A 12,146-nucleotide genomic window follows, 5' to 3' on the forward strand; every position below is an offset into this window, starting at 1 on the left:
GAAAGAAAAAAGCTACGTTGAAGTTTTCTGTCTTGCACTCATCAGAACACATGCAAGAATACCAGTATTATTCATTCGTGGGACATGGGCATCACTGCCTGGCCAGCATTTATTACCTGTCCCTAGTTGCCCACGAACTGAGTAGCTTGCTAGGCCCTTTCAAAGTGCAGTTAAGAGTCAACAATGTTGCTGTGGCCCTGGAGTCACATGTAGACCAGACAGGGCAAGGACAGCAGATTTCCATCCCTAAAGTCACAGTCGCGAACCAGATGGGTTTTTCCAACAATTGACAATGGTTTCATGGTCATCAGTAGGTTCTTAATTCCAGATATCTTTTATTGAATTCAAATTCCACCATCTGCCGTGGCAGGATTCGAATCCGGGTCTCCCGGAACATTAGCCGAGTTTCTGGATTAATAGTCTAGCAGTGATACCACTAGGCCATTGCCTCCTCAGTGTTGCAGAAGTATAAAAATCTAGGGAAAATCTAGGGCTGGAAGTTACAAAGACGTTTCAGGAGATGGGGAGGGGTGCCGGTAAGGGGTCATGGCACAAGAATGAAAAATTTTAAATCAAGGTGTTGTCAGACTGGGAGGCAATGTAGGTCAGTAAGGTGGTAAAGGAACACAACTTGGACAGCAGAGTTTTAGTGAATTGAAGTTGATAGAGGATGGAAGATGGGAGGCCATTCAGGAAAGCATTGGATAGTCAAGTCTGGAGGCAGCAAAAGCATGAATGAGGTTTTCTAGGCAAGAGAAACAAGGTACAGTAAGAGATTAGGAAGGCAAATGGAATGTTGTATATAAGGGGAAAGGTAAGGTTTGAAATTTAAACTAGACAGTTTGACCCCGATTGGTCAACTCATTACCCTGAAGAACAAGTTAGTAAAGGGCTGTCAGTTACTTTGTTAAGCTGAAACATTCACAAGGTGTGTACATAAAGTTAAAAAATGTTAAAGTTTATTTATTAGTCACAAGTAGGCTTACGTTAACACTGCGATGAAATTACTATGAAAATCCCCTAGTCGCCACATCCCAGAGCCTGTTTGGGTCCACTGGAGCAATTTAGCTTGGCCAATGCACCCAACTGGCATGTTTTTCAGACTGTGGGAAGAAACCGGAGCACCTGGTGAAACCCACACAGACAGGAGAGGAGGGTCCCTAGAGCTGTGAGGCAGCAGTGCTAACTATTGTGCCACTGTGCCACCCTACATGCAATCATCATTTGTATATGTTCTGTCTGCAAAGAACATGGCCCTGTGTATTAATACATGTAGCTTCCAGTACATGTAAATATGCCATTCTGTGAGCCTGTCCGAAGATTAAATTGGTTGTCAGCGTAATTCTGAGGATTATTTAACAAATGTTGTCCAGTTGCAGAATCACATCAATGTTGGATGGTGTTGAGAGCTTTTCTTGTATGGGCTGGTTGGGTACAGTTTGTAGCTTGTCCATTGCTGGGACATGCTGTTTGTTATGATCAGCTAATTGCTGGGACATACAGCTTACATACCAAGCATCATGCTGGCACAGGAATTCATATCCCCCATTACTCATTTGAGAAATATGCAGAATGCCTTTACTGCATCAAGAACCACGTAATAGAAATCCAGAATAAAAACAGAAAAATACGAAGTGCTTAGTTGGCGTGGCAACATCTGTGGACAGAGAAAAAACAGAATTCTGACAAAAGGCCACTGGCCAGAAATATTAGCTTTGTTCCTCTCTACACAGTTGAACCAGACAGAATACAACGTGGTAAAGTGTACAGTTATGCACTTTGGAAGGAAGAATGGAGGGATAGACTATTTTCCAAACGGGGAAATGTTTACGAAATCAGAAACACAAAGGGACTTGGGAGGCCTTGTTCTAGATTCAGTCAGTCAGCAGTTAGGAAGGCAAATGCAATGTTAGCATTTATGTTGAGAGAGCTAGAATACAACAGCAGGGGTGTCCTTCTGAGGCTGTATAAGGCTCTGGTCAGACCCCATTTGGAGTACTGAGAGCAGTTTTGGGCCCCATATCTAAGGAAAGATGTGCTGGCCTTGGAAAGGATCCAGAGGAGATTCACAAGAAAGACCTTTGGAATGAAGAGCCTGTCGTATGAAGAACAGTTGTAGACTCTGGGTCTGTGCTCGTTGGAGTTTAGAAGGATGAGGGGGGGGATCTTATTGAAACTTACAGTATACTGAGAGGCCTGGATAGAGTAGATGTGGAAAGGATGTTTCCACTAGTAAGAAAAACTAGAACCACACAGTACAACCTCAGACTAAAGGGACAATTCCTTTAAAACGGAGAGGAGAAGGAATTTCTTCAGCCAGAGAGTGGTGAATCTGTGCCGCAGAAGGCTGTGAAGGCCAGGTCATTGAGTGTCTTTAAGACAGAGATAGATAGGTTCTTGATTAATAAGGAGATTAGAGGTTATGGGGAAAAGGCAGGAGAATGGGCATGAGAAAAATGTCAGCCATGACTGAAGACTCGATGGGCTGAATGTCCTAATTCTGCTCCTATGTCTTATGGTCAGCCAGTCAGACCTGCAGAGGATTTCCAACATTCTCTGACCAGATTTCAGTTTTCCAATATTAGTATTTAACTCTGTCACAATAAACTAGGCTTTTTAAAATCTCACAAGCAATTTTGCTGTCAAATTTTGGCACATGAAGTGGCATGTTTGATCAGTGATCAAAATATTAAGTTTATTTATTAGTGTCACAAGTAGGCTTACATTAACACTGCAATGAAGTTCTTGTATTTGGAATCACACTACGGTTAAAAAGTGCAAACTTGTATCTTTGAATTGGTCACAATGAGAGGTTAATCCTTTTTTCTATAGTGTGAAAAATGATCTCTACACGATGCAGCACGTGGTGGCACAGTGTTTAGCACTGCTGCCTCAGAGTGCCAGGAGCCCAGGTTGAATTCAAACCTTGGGTGATCGTTTGTGTGGAGTTTGTACGTTCTCCCCATGTCTGTGTGGGTTTCCTCCAGGTGTTCGATTTCCTCCCACAATCCAAAGAAGTGCGGGTTATGTTGCCAAATTGCCCCTTAGTATAAGGGGGATTAACAGGGTAAATGCATGCGGTTATGGGGATAGAGTCTTGCTGGACTTGCCATCAGTGTCAGCTCAATGGGCTGAAGAGCTTCCTTCTGCACTTTAGGGTTTCTCTAATTATAGCTGAGAGTTCTCTACTGAGAGATATAGAGAATATCATTGTGTCAAGCTCACTTAATATCAAAATTAATGTAATTAATAGACAATTTTCTTGAGGTATTTACTGTTCTCAGAAGATTAAATGCATCACATTCCAACATGAATGTTAAATACTTTCTCAGTCATTTATGTATGATTAATAAAAAGCAGCAGGGAATATTTCCATCATGTGGAGCCATGTCACAAGAGCAGGATGTGAAAGTCTATCATTGTTGCAGTTAGCATGCTGGAGTGCATATATGTTGCGCAGTTCAAACATGAATTACTTCCAATGTTTATAAAGGGAAATAGTCTTTTAAGGACTCAGAGCAAGAGCTCAAACTGATGTAAAGGTAAATTACAAGGAACTTATAATGCAGAAATAGGCCTTTTGCCTCAGAAGTTCCATGCTAGTGTTTCCAGACTCACCCATTGCTGGAAATGTCTCTGGATGTATGCTATCAAACTATTTCATAATGTGAAGCCTCCAGAGAGAAAGAGCCCCAGTTTGTTCAATCTTTCCTGATAGTTATAACCTCAGTCTGGTATCACTATGATAGTATGTGAAAATTAATGGCTACTATTTTTGTTGTTGCTAAATTCTTTCAAGGCTTACACCAATTTCCATGTTGGTGACAGCACAAAAATGGATCCCCCCTGTTTATTGTGCTTTGTCCATCCATCTTACTCAATTTTTGCTGCTACAATTGAAGATATGCAGTATTCCCTTATTAACTATACAGCCAAGTACCAGGAGGCACCCAGGGCCAGCTGAAGGAAACCAGATCCCTTGTTTTCCCCCTCCCTCTTTTACCCACTATCTTTATGCTGGATTATAAATTGTACGGAGCATACTTCATTCCAGTATCCCCTCCAGAGGCTAACTTGCTTCTAAATAAATCTTCTAAATCCAAAAAATATATACAATTTCCTTAAATTGTAAGTATTTTCAGTTACTTTATTTGTAAACTGAATGTTATGGATTTGAGCACACTTAGGAAACAGTGCTCTTCTGAGAGCCAAAAATAGCACTCCATGCATTTTAGATTGAAGGCTGTGTTGAGCCATGAAATTACATTGAATCCTCTCATTTATCTTCCCAGAAAATCCATCATGGCTGCAACTATTTTCAAAACTGCCTCGTGATTCACATACTTTTTTCCACAGAAACCTAACTGATCCTCAGCTTCTGAAGTTGGGTTGGTACGGTATCTTTAGAATATATTTAAAAGTTAATGGCAACACATGACCAAGTGGCTTTATAAACTTGTTTATAATGCCAAACCACTTCCAGATCATTAAGGTTTAATGCCTCCTTTCATTAATGAACATAAGCCGTATTGTAAGGAAGCACAAGTTAAACTTTTGCAGATCAGTAGTCAGATAAGCAAAAGCACACTCACAAAATCAAATAGTTGAGAGTTCAACTGTAATATGAACAGCAGAGGATAAATCAGAATATTGCTGATTTCACACCAGATGAGTAGAAGTTTCCTCCAATTAAATATTGGAATGCAGAAGTTATTGTTTTGGTGCATATGCACTGTCTCTTTGTATCACTCTCTCTGGCAACTGTCTGAGACTGAACCAGATGATCCACTACCTTATTAATGTATAGTCTCAAGTTGAGCATTTTACCACAGCATTAAGGCCAACTATTTCCACAGCCATAACATCACCCACTTCTACACTGCCTCAGTTTATCCCTGCTGAAACCTTTACTCATGTTCTGCTACCTCCACACTTAATTACTTCAACAGACTCCTGCCCACTCTTGCACAATCTATCATCCAAAACTCTGTTGCTCAAGTCTCAACTCACACCAAATTCCGTTCGCCCACCTGCCTGTGCACACTGATCCAGGTTGACTCCTGGTTAAGCAATGAAACTTAAGGAAGACAAATTCCTTCATGGCCTCACCTTTTCCCAATTTCTAATTTTCCCTCAGCCCTACAGCAATCCCCCTCCCCTCCAGATTGCTGCATTCCACATATGCAGACCTATTGAGTAATTCCAATATTAATTGCTCCATAGTTGACGGACATGTCTTCAGCTGCCTAGAGCCCTGGAATTCTCTCCCTATATACTCTGTCTTTCTTTCGCCTTTAAGATGCTCTTTAAAACTATTGACCAAAATGCTGCCATTCTAACCTAATTTCTCCTTATGTAGCTTGTGGTCAAGTTTTGTTCCATAATGTTCCTGTAAAGCATTTTGAGATATTCCATTACACTAAGGGCACTATGCAAATGGAAGTTCTTGTTTGTGCAACTGTCCCTTTGGCATCACTCACTCTGGCAACTGTTAGCAAAATAAAACCTTCTCACCTAGAAAACTAAAAAAAGTGGAATGATTTTAGTGATGGGAAGTTTGCAAAAACATTCTACCTAGTCACCAGCTCCATCACCAGTTGAAAAGACTGTTCTACATTGGTAAGAGCCTTCTCTGTATCTGACTCGTCAAGTTAATATGTACCACAGTAACAGTGTTTAACTACTGATTCAAATCCCATTTTCACTGGGACCTGTGAAAAACCTTCTGAATGAACTAGAAAGAAAATGATTAGACAATACTCCTCACTTTAAAATTGGCCATCTCAAAGCATTCCAAACATGCTGTTGTGAAAATGTTCATTTTTCATCTTGAGACCATTAGTTTTGCCAACCTGCTCATTGCCTCCACTTGCCGAAAGTAAAGTCGTCTTCCTTCTGCTAATTATGAACACAAGCCAACTAGCATTAACCACAGATCTCATCCACACGCTGCTCAAATTGAGTGTGGTTGCTGTGCTGGACTTGCACTCTCCCATTCAAAAAAAAACTGCAAGAAACTTCTTGTGCCAATGGATTGCATTAAGGATATACTAATACCTTGTATTTGAGACAATGCCTGCACATTGAAAAATATTGTCAGGTCTTACAACCATTTCTTAATTTTGTTTTAAGCTGGCCAGGACCCACATTACTTTTGGAATAGGAATAAGAATGAAACAATCCCAAAAATTATCCAACATTTCCAAGATCAGAATACAAACTCATAACATACTATTAGCTTCAGAAAAGCACACCTTTAACCGGTAAAGTACTTAGGAGTGTCGCCCTCTTCCAATGCAGGAAATAATATAACCAATTTGTACACAAGAAGCTCCCACAAGCAGCAATTAGACAATGACCAGATAATTTGTTTTTAAAGCTTATTTATTAGTGTCACAAGTAGGCTTACATTAACATTGCAATGAAGTTACTATGAAAATCCCTAGTCGCCACACTCGAGCGCCTGTTCAGGTACACTGAGGGAGAATTTAGCATGGCCAATGCATCTAAGCAATTGGATTGTGGGAGGAAACTGGAGCAACCTGGAGGAAACCCACGCAAGAGTGGGGAGAATGTGCAGACTTCGCACAGTCAGCAGCCCAAGCCGGGAATCGGACCCAGGTCCTAGGTGCTGTGAGGTAGCAGTGCTAACCATTGTGCCACCCTGTGGAGTTGATTGAGATATAAATATTGTACAGGATAAAGGATAAACTCCTTCAGTACTGCACTGGTCACCTTTAGATTCCTGTGCTCTTAAGAGTGGGACTGGAACTCACATCCTTGACTCAGAGTCAAGGCGATTACCAACTGAACCATGACTGACACTTTGGGCAAGACATTTGTAAGATAAATTGTTTCTCAAACAGATTCAAACCCACACTCAGAACTATAAAAATCAGCAGCTTGTATCCCCCAGCCTGAATTGCTTGAAACATGTGTGTCAACACAAAAATGCACCCGCTCAACTGTTTAAAACAAAAAAGAGAGGCCTCAAAATGAGGTGGGCTTTTTTTTTGCCCTGAAATGGGGGTCGAACGCCATTTCAGAGGACAGCATGAATTAACCACCAGGAGTGGGATTAATTCACAGGCAGCCCAGGCTGTTTACGAAATGTCAGAACATTTGATGTGTCAATTCAACATCCTTCTGATGCAAATGAGCAGATTGAAGGAATTCAATTTCACTATTCGCCGAGCTGCAATCTCAACTCCCAGGTTGCTCAATTAATATCAATAACCACAGTGCTCCTGCACCAAAAATAACGTGCAGTGCCTGATGTAAATAGCTATACACAGCTGGCTTCCATAGCACACAGGGAAAGTGACAGATGTAACTAAGTTTGCTTTTTTCTTATTGATGCCCTTCAACTCAAAGGCCATACCACAGTAAATATAATGTACAGACGTAACTAAAAGATGTTATCTCTGAAGGTTTATAGGTAGATACATAAACAGAAGTAATGCAGGCAGTATTCATTTGAAGCAACTGGCTTTTAAAATACTTGCGTCCCAAAATATTCAACTCCACCAATTTCCAGCCTGACAGCAGCTCTGTACCTACAGTTCTGACTCACCAGATGGTGAATAGAGATCTATTCTGGCCTATTTCAATCCCCATGAAATATTAACCTGATGCACTTTTAAGTACAGCACTTCATTTCATATAGTAGTTCCTATTCATAGAATAGTTCCCAATAAATCTGCTGCCTCATTTAGCTCTCTGACAAACAGGAGATCATTGAGTTAATCACACCCATTTCATGATTCTGTGCGACCAGTGATGGGCAACCTGAGGCCCGGGAGCCACATAAAGTTTAAAGTAAGTTTATTTATTCGTCCCAAGTAAGACTTACATTAACACTGCAATTAAGTTACTGTGAAACTGAACATAAGAACATAAGAAATAGGAGCAGTAGGCCATCTAGCCCTTTGAGCCTGCCCCGCCATTCAATAAGATCATGGCTGATCTGTCGTGGCTCAGTTCCACATTCCCGCCCTCTCCCCATAACCCTTAATCCCCTCTCTTATCAAAAACCCATCAACCCGCGTCTTAAAAATATTTAGCGAGGCAGCCTCCACCACTTCAACGGGCAGAGAATTCCAGAGATTCACCACCCTTTGAGTGAAGAAGTTCCTCCTCAACTCCATTCTAAACCGCCCCCCTTTTATCTTGAGGCTGTGCCCCCTAGTCCTACTGTCTTTTTTGAGCGGGAAGAGTCTCTCCACCTCTATCCTATCCATCCCATTCATCATCTTATACGTCTCAATGAGATCTCCCCTCATTCTTCTAAACTCTAACGAGTACAAGCCTAGTTTATTCAGCCTCTCCTCATAGCTCAACCCCCTCAACTCCGGTATCAGCCTAGTAAACCTCCTCTGCACTCCCTCCAAGGCCAAAATATCTTTGCGCAGGTGCGGCGCCCAAAACTGCACACAGTACTCCAGCTGCGGCCTCACCAATGCCCTATACAGCTGCAGCAAGACCTCCCTACTTTTATATTCAATCCCCCTCGCTATGAAGGCCAGCATCCCATTTGCCTTCCTGACCACCTGCTGCACCTGCAAGCTGGGTTTTTGCGACTCATGCACAAGTACCCCGAGGTCCCTCTGCACCGTCACCTGCTGCAGTTTTTCACCACGTAAGTAATAGCCACGTAAGTAAATTGCCCTAGTCGCCACACGCCAACACCTGTGCAGGTCAACGCGCCCTAACCAGCACATCTTTCAGATTGTGGGAGGAAACCAGGGCACCCATAAGAAACCTGCGCAGACACAGGGAGAACATGCAAACTCCACACAGACAGTGACCCAAGCCAGAAATCGAACCTAGGTCCCCGGCGCTGTGAGGCAGCAGCGTTAAGTACTGTGTCACTGCGCCGCACATGCATCCCAACTGGGTCTAAGTGCAGCCCACGAGACATTTTGGTAACCACTGCCCATGTACAGTGTTGCCACATTCTGCTGATTGTCATCTATGTGGGTATTTTTTTCCTGCCGGTATGACTGAAATAATACGCACTTTAAGCAAGGGCAGTGAAGTGTGGATTTCACACAACATTAGCCGTGAGCCATGAGCTTCCTCTGCACTCAAAGCATAAATATTTATTTTCTTTTTCCCCATTCGACATTGATGATAGTTCTATTAATATACAAATGATTCAGCATCTTCTACAGCACCTTATGAAATAACCAGCTATATTAAATTTATTTATATTCAATTTTATTCACAGGGTCATGCTTAGCGAATAAGCCCGATTTCAATCTTGTGGTCCATGGAGACGAAAGAAGGCCATTCATGCAGCCCACTCACGAGCCTAGGTTACCCATCAGTGATTTGTATCAATCTGTTGTCCCCCCTCTACCCCCCCATGTCTCAATGCCTTCAAACAAAATTCTATTATGTTCAGTCTTGAAAATTTGGTATAAAGCACGGTGGGTGGGTGCACCGGTCGGTGGGTGGGGGTGCACCAGCAGGGGCAGGTGGGGGGTGGTGCACCAGTGGGCATGGTGCAACAGCAGGGGCAGGCGGTGCACCGGCAGGAGGGGGTGGGCGGGGCAGGGGGGGTGCACCGGCAGGAGGGGGTGGGCGGGGCAGGGGGGTGGGGTGCACCGACAGGAGGGGGGGTGCACCGACAGGAGGGGGTGGGCGGGTCGGGAGGGGGGGCGCACCGGCAGGAGGGGGTGGGCACCGGCAGGAGGGGGTGGGCGGGTCGGGAGGGGGGGCGCACTGGCAGGAGGGGGTGGGCGGGTCGGGAGGGGGGGCGCACCGGCAGGAGGAGGTGGGCGGGTCGGGAGGGGGGGCGCACCGGCAGGAGGGGGTGGGCGGGTCGGGAGGGGGGGCGCACCGGCAGGAGGGGGTGGGCGGGTCGGGAGGGGGGGCGCACCGGCAGGAGGGGGTGGGCGGGTCGGGAGGGGGGGCGCACCGGCAGGAGGGGGTGGGCGGGTCGGGAGGGGGGGCGCACCGGCAGGAGGGGGTGGGCGGGTCGGGAGGGGGGGCGCACCGGCAGGAGGGGGTGGGCGGGTCGGGAGGGGGGGCGCACCGGCAGGAGGGGGTGGGCGGGTCGGGGGGGGTGCGCACCGGCAGGAGGGGGTGGGCGGGTCGGGGGGGGTGCACCAGCAGGAGGGGGTGGGCGCGTCGGGGGGGGGGGTGCACCGGCGGGAGGGGGTGGGCGGGTCGGGGGTGCACCGGCAGGAGGGGGTGGGCGGGTCAGGGGGGGTGCACCGGCGGGAGGGGGTGGGCGGGTCGGGGGTGCACCGGCAGGAGGGGGGTGGGCGGGCCGGGGGGGTGCACCAGCTGGCATTTGGGTGAGTTGGGGGGGGGGGTGCACTGGCAGGCAGGTGGGTGGGTGGGTGGGTGGACAGGGTGCACCAGCAGGCGGGGTGCAGCAGTGAGTGGGCAGGCGGGGTGTACTAGTGGGCGGGCGTGTGGGTGGGTGGGGTGGGCTCGGTGGGGTGCACAACGACACAGTGTGAGGGGAAAACGTGACCTCCTCCCCACCCCGGGGCGCGCTCCCCACTGGCCTCGGGCGCGCGCTTCATTAACAGTCCCGCGCTCCTGCGCGCCCCCCGGGCCGGAGCGCCGCCCCCGGGAGACGGAGGACGCGCGGACACTGCGATGAGGGCGAGCACTCCGGCCGCCGCCCCTCACTCTCCCTCCCTCCGTCACTCAGCGCTTCCCTCAGCCGGCCCCTCACTGAATGATTCCCTCTCCCCCTCATTCCCTCATCCCTCAGTCTCCCTCCCCTCCGGTTCCTCTGCCTCAGTCCCTCTCACTCACCCGGCCCTCACCGCCTCCTCGCCGCTCCACGGCCGCCAGCCACCCCTCATCACGTGACGTCCGGCCAGTCCCGCCCCCGCATTCGCCGCCGATTGGCCCGCCCAGAGCCCCGCCCATCCCAGAAGCTCCATGCACATTGGGCAGGGCGCCTGTCCGTCTAGTACAGGGGCGGGGCCCTCGGCGGCAGTCACGTGACTGGCATTGCCTGGCTGAATGAATGGGAGAGAGAGAGGGGGGCAGAGAGAGAGAGAGAGGGGGAGGGAGGGACAGAGACAGAGTGTGGGAGGGAGTGAGAGAGAGGGATGGAGTGTAGGAGGGAGTGAGAGGGACAGAGTGTGGGAGGGAGTGAGTGAGAGGGACAGGGACAGAGTGTGGGAGGGAGTGAGAGGGACAGAGTGTGGGAGGGAGTGAGAGGGACAGAGTGTGGGAGGGACGGACAGTGTGGGTCTGTAGGGTTTTTAACATATGTTTATTGAAACTTTTCTTATTTTACATAGCAAACAAACACATAAGCTGTGGGGATTCTATCTCCTCAGAACCACTCCATTACTTTAAAACTATGCCCCCTGATCACTGACCCCTCACAGTAAAAAGTCTGACAACACCAGGTTTTAGTCCAACCTATTTATTTGATAATATTCTCACAAGCTTTCGAGGGGACAGCCTCTTCGTCAGGTGAATGGAGAGTTCTCTGACCCCTCCACCAGGGGGAAAAGGTTCTCAGTCATGTCCTCCCTTTAGCCTCCTCTTCTCCAAAGATAACACCACCAGTCTATCCTGTCTATCTTCATAACTAAAACTCTCCAGCCCAGGCAACACCCTGGTAAATCTCGTCTGCACCCTTTCCAATGATATCACATCCCCTTGCAGCATAAATAATTAATTTCATCTGCACATCCTGATCCATAAATCTGTACAAAGCAAAATACATGCCAATGCTGGAAATCTGAAATAGAGACAGAAACTACTGGAAGTGCTCAGCTGGCAACTGCGGAGAGAGAAACAGTTAATGTTCCAGGATGATACTCGATACACTGCCTATTTTCAGCATTTATTGTGAAAACAGTCTCTCTGTCTTTACTCTGTCAAACCCAACACCATTCTGAAAACCTCAATTAAATCTTCCGTTAACTTTTTCTGCTCCAAGGGAAACAATTCCAGTTCGTTTTCACCGCTCCAGCTCACTGACTCCCCTCATCCCTGCTGCCATAAATGCCATCCCCTCTTCAAGGTTCTCTCTAAAACATTTGTTCTTGAGATGTGGGCATCATCAGCGAGGTCGCGATGATGGGTTTGTTCCCAGCATACGGTGGCACAGTGGTTAGCACTGCTACCTCTCAGCGCCAAGGACCCGGGTTCAATTCTCGGAT

General features: G+C 46.9%; 1 protein-coding gene across 13 annotated transcripts in view; it reads right to left on the reverse strand.

The window, feature by feature from the left end:
* Positions 1-10,851, reverse strand: part of ppfibp1b (PPFIA binding protein 1b) — a 161,073-nt gene extending 150,222 nt beyond the window's left edge. For all 13 annotated transcript variants that reach the window (XM_080191385.1, XM_080191384.1, XM_080191387.1 and 10 more), the window contains exon 1: positions 10,777-10,851. The gene's annotated coding sequence lies outside the window, so the exon portion shown is untranslated. The remainder of the gene's footprint in view (positions 1-10,776) is intronic.
* Positions 10,852-12,146: the final 1,295 nt, after the last annotated feature.

Source organism: Carcharhinus amblyrhynchos, chromosome 6 (assembly GCF_965287045.1).
Source record: "Carcharhinus amblyrhynchos chromosome 6, sCarAmb.v2.hapA, whole genome shotgun sequence".
NCBI lineage: Eukaryota > Metazoa > Chordata > Chondrichthyes > Carcharhiniformes > Carcharhinidae > Carcharhinus > Carcharhinus amblyrhynchos.